At 38.6% G+C, this 5,362-nt stretch overlaps 1 pseudogene; it reads right to left on the bottom strand.

Moving 5' to 3' along the window:
• Window positions 1–1,924: 1,924 nt before the first annotated feature.
• LOC132141613 (uncharacterized) lies at window positions 1,925–4,789 on the bottom strand (annotated as a pseudogene).
• Between the last annotated feature and the right edge of the window lie 573 nt (window positions 4,790–5,362).

The raw sequence follows: 5,362 nt of genomic DNA, 5'->3' as shown, positions 1-5,362 counted from the left end.
AAAAAAAAAAAAAAAAAAGCATGGTAATTTTTTTGTAAGGGAAAAACATGACTCGTGTACAGTATTAGGATTTTTCTATAAAGATATTGTAGTATTGTAGAGTAGTGTATTGTAAAGTATAGTTTTGTTCAATCTTGAGTATTAAAGTCACGAGAGATGGATAACAGGGCAAAATAAAGAGACTGAAGAGAAAAATGGAAGTGAAGATGCAGTTCAGGAGAGAACTTTTAATTATTTTGCATGTCCCCAAATTAAAGATTTAAACCTTTTTTATGTCAGGTCCATACAAAAAATTGTTTTGTCCATGAATTTGTTTGTATGAGTTTGAATTTTCCAGTCTGAAATTTTCCCCAGTCCGCCCCTCCTGTAAATTAATGGCAAAGACATGGTTTCATTTACTACACATAGGCCTACTGAAGCTCGCAGTGTTTTCAACCTCTGCTGCCTCAATATAGGAGTACACGAGCACATAAACATAATTTCTAGAACTGCTCTGTGTCACTTCATGTGCATTTTAATTATTTTGAGAAAACTATCATCATATACAGAGACAGCAGTTTAAAAAAAACACCAATGTTTCAGGAGTTTAGTACACAGAATACGTCACATGCTTATTAGATAACTGTATTTAAGTTGATGTATATGCTTTTATTTATTATTCTTTAATTTTCACAAATTTAGAAAAGTAATCAAAAAGTACTCAAAAGTAATAAGTTACATTACTTTAATAAAGTAATTGAAAAAGTTGCACTACTATTACATTTTAAACAGGGTAACTTGTAATCTGTAACCTATTACATTTCCAAAGTAACCTTCCCAACACTGTTTGTAGCAATAGTCAACAATACATTGTATGGGTCAAAATTATACTTTTCTTTTATGCCAAAAATCATTAGGATATTAACTAAAGATGATCCATGAAGATATTTTGTAAATTTCCGACTGTAAATATATTAAAACTTAATATTTGATTATTAATATGCATTGCTAAGAACAACTTTAAAGGTGATTTTCTCAATAATTGGATTTTTTTTTTTTTTTTTGCACCCTCAGATTCCAGATTTTCAAATAGTTGTATCTCGGTCAAATTAACGAACCATACATCAATGGAAAGAAGATTTATTCAGCTTTCAGAAAAATTAAAACTTGTGACTGGTTTTGTGGTCCAGGGTCACGTATTGCGATGGAGGAAAACAAATGATCTACATTAGTCAAAATGTTGGTCTTGCAAAAGAGGAAAATCAGGTCTTCAAAAAGTAGTTTTAATAAAGAGGCGTCATCTGGAATTTAAGCCCCCAAGGGGTTTTGGAGAATTGGAAACCACGCTGATTGAATTAGCCTGAAGATAAAAAGGTGTAAACCATCCTACCCCGTCATAATACACCACATTAAACCCCGGTCTGCCCACATTTTTGACTGAAACTCGGGTAACGTTTCAACAGGTTTATTTAGACTCCTTGCAAAAAGAACGGAAACTCTGTTGCAAGCTTACGCATTGACATTCCTCTGAGTAATGAGGTTTTGACACCATGGCAGTTGTGCAATCATTTACTCTAAAAGCCTATCTTATCAGCTCGTTTTAGAAAAGTACAGAAAGCAGATGGCAAAGTCCCAAGGGCAATTGGACACGCTACTGGAACTAAAAATACTACAGATTGTGGTTCTCGCCATATGTACATGCATTCTACATGCAAAGCGTGTGGTATGTTCAAGTTAATGGTTCGGTTATCCAGATTAGAGAACACGTTTTCCACTCCAACTTTAAATTTTGGGTCTTGATCGTGGTCCTTCTGAAGTGATTGAACGTGCAAAAAAAAAAAAAAAAAAAAATTCATTGTTGTTCCAAATATGCTTTGATTTTGTCTGTGGGCTATCTGTAGTATTTTGCATTTTCACACCAAAAGTCAGACTTCCACGCACGTGATGCAATGCAGATTTTTTTTAATTGCAATATGATTAAGGAGAGCATTTACAATAAAATTAAAGTTCATCATAGCAGACGGATTACATTACAGAAAACTCTGGAAAAGAGAGATATACAAATAAATAGATTTGACTTCTAAAACAATTTACCCCCGACCCCTTCCCCAACAAAAATACTGAGTTGCACTTGAGTCCTTAAAGCAATGCCTTTGGTCTAAACTGCAAGAGTTACATGCTACCGATGTACGATCACTAATGAAGGCATGGCAAAGGCAGGCTAAATATATGCAAGCTTCAGACACTGATCAATTGGGGGAAGAGTTCAGTCGCAAACATGTCTTCCCAAGAGCCCTCGGAGCAGAGGGGGGATGAAATGTTACTGAATGGGGAAGGAGATCTCTCGTATCCAGAGTCACTGTACGCATCCATCAGATTCGAAGCCTTCTCGTAGCCGCTGAAGGAAGAGGCGTCAGAGAGGAAGTCATCAACCGTGTCTGGACTCGGATCGTCCGCAGGGATGAACACTTCCTCCGGTTCGTCTTTGACCGACACTGTTTGCATTTCCACCTCGATCTCTTCATCGACGTCGTAGAAGGCGACGGAATCCTCGCTTTTGACTTCGCAGATGCTCTCCTCGCTCGCCACCTCGGCGGGTTTGGTGTAGATGTGGTCAAAGTGGATCAGTTCATTAAGGGCCTCCAGCTTAACTGGTGCGGGCCCCAAAGCTGCAGGTGGGGAGGAAGGTACTTGCTCTCCTGCATCTTCATCCAGAACAAGCTCTGGCTGGGGCTCCTGTGCTTCTGGGAGCTCGGTCTTGAGGAAGAGCTCTGGGTCAAGGATGTCCAGAATACCAAGCAAGAGATCAGACTGTGAAAGGATGATTGAAAGTGAGATCTTGTCGGTGCAAACACAAGACCAAATGTTCAATGTGATGTGCGAACAAGGAGCACAAAACCATTTGCAAGCATCACAGGTTTACTAGTAGCAATAGCCAATAATACCTTGCATGGGTCAAAATAAAAATGTTTTCTTTCATGCATAAAATCATTGGGATATTACGTAAAGATCATGTTCCATGAAGATATTTAAACGTAATTTCTGACTCTTAATATGCATTGCTAAGAACATCCTTCAGACAACTTTAAAGGTTTTTTTTTTTCGTTGCACCCACAGATTCCAGGTTTTCAAATGGTTGCATCTCAGCCAAATATTGTCCGAACAAACCATACATCAATGAAAAGCTATGAATAAACCACAATTTCCAAACATCAACCCTTATGACTGGTTTTGTGCCCCAGGGTCACACATGTTATGATCTTGAAACCCCAAAACTTCAGGATGTTCACCTCAGAGTCTGAAGCACCAGGGCTGTGAGAATCCATGGAGAAGTCTTCAGATTTGGGGACTGCTGGGTCTGCACCTGCTGCGGAGGCACACGTAGCCTGAGTGCTGCGGACTCAGAAGACCCGGTCACCAAACCCAAATCGCTCACCACGGACTCCAGAACCTGGACCTAAGAGAGAATGAGAGGCATTAGAAAACCAATACCCTGTTTAACTAACATGAGCACGGGTTACAACCAATTTTTTTTTGTTACCCTTTCTTTCTCTTCCAAAGTATCCAACCCCAGTCTCTGTCTTAGTTCCTCGTTCTCAACAAGCAGATCGCTCGTCTTGTCTCGCAAAAGCCGGTTCTCAAAGTGAAGTTTCTGATTCTGTGGAAAACATGCTGAAATTAAGTCTTTCCTCTAAATGGAGAGAAAGAGAAAAAAAAAACAATGTTAAGAGTGAAAGTACCTCGAGCTCCAGCTCCAAGACTTGCTGCTCCAATTCGCCCATTTTGGCCTTTTTTCTGTCTCTTGCTGTCTGTGCAGCAACTCTGTTCTTCAGTTTCCTAAAAATAAAAATAATTTTAATAATCACTATTAAACATGCATGTTTTGGCTAAACAATAAATAAGCATAAATCCAATATATTTATTTTGTTTATAATTTTCTAAACTTTTTTTTGAGTCTATAAAATGGTTTCCTTATATAGTCGTATGTGTGTGCGTCCACGTGTGCAAAAACAGGTAACATTTTTACATGTAAAAAAAAAAAAATTTAATCATGTTTTTTTGTTTAATTGTGTTAGCTGTACTTTAGGATTTGTTGTTATTTTTAACCCAAGCAAAATAACCCAAATGCAGTTTGATTGAGATTCATCGAAATGCACAATGAAAAATAAATTAAAAATCTGCTTTTGCAAATTAACTTCTAAATCATTTCCATTATAAGGCAAACCAATTTTGGAAGGTCAGACGGTTTTGAGGAAACGGCGCATGCGCAGTCGAGTTCCTGCCACGCAGACAGCTTGTTGACTCAGAGGGGGAGGGACTGACCGGCAAATCCCACTCATCCTGGCTCAGATTCAAATTCTTCAATTTTTCACGTTTACATACTATAACGTCGACATATAAAATGTATAAAACCAAATAGAGCACCCCTCGTGAATTATCTCGACCGAACGGATTAAAAAGCCGATGAGATGAAGGTTAATTCGCAGCTCTTCTCACCTTCGGAGCGCTTTCTCCTCCGGACTCATGTGTGTGAGTCTCTGTCTCTTGCGCATCGGAGCTCCGGAGACGGTGGAGTCCGAGTCTGACGACGCGTGGCTCGGGATCATCACATGTTTCCCCGATATCAGGAGCACTTTATGGGCTCCTCCGGTCCCTGCTGTGACTACGACCATGTTTTCTGGTTTAGGGTCTGCGTGAAGACCCCTTTCGGTATTTGTTTAGGGGTGGGAAAACGTCCGAAAATCGTCTTAATTCCCTGTAAGTTATATCTTCCCCCTTCGATGTCTAGAAATTGAAGGCGTCGAGACGCTCGCGTTCTTTTTCTAGCTTCGTGGTGCGCTGTGATTGGCTGCCGCGATCACTGACGTATGTGTACGTCAGACTTTCCTTGGGTTTAAATAGCTGATGTAATTTCGTATTCGTTCACACTTATGACTTTACTGTTATGGAAACTATTTCAGAAATTCTTCTTTTAGCCATGATTAGATATAAGTATGAGTAAATTCCACAGGAAATCTGGATATATTGACGTTATTATTTTTTATGAAGAAATAAAGCATCATGTGGGGGTTTATTCTCTATGTGAAACTTAAATGACCCTTTAATCTCATGCCTTTGATTTTGATTTTTCCATTTTCTTTGTGAATTGTGAACCTATTTTGCTCACTGTCACGAAAAGCTTATTCAAATAATGAAATGTACTGTTATGTTTTACCTTTTGATGTTTCTGAAACTACACGTGCATAATGTCAATATCCACCGCCTTTGACTTTTGAAGAGGATTGCATCTCCATTAATTGAGAAATTACATCAAATGGTCAGGGACACTTTGAACCTTGTTTTAAAAAGCTTCAATTCAATGCTTCATTTTTTTGCATTTTGC

Source organism: Carassius carassius, chromosome 5 (genome assembly GCF_963082965.1).
Source record: "Carassius carassius chromosome 5, fCarCar2.1, whole genome shotgun sequence".
NCBI lineage: Eukaryota > Metazoa > Chordata > Actinopteri > Cypriniformes > Cyprinidae > Carassius > Carassius carassius.
The sequence above is the reverse complement of the archived record's forward strand: the minus strand, read 5'-3'. Positions and strand labels throughout refer to the sequence as shown.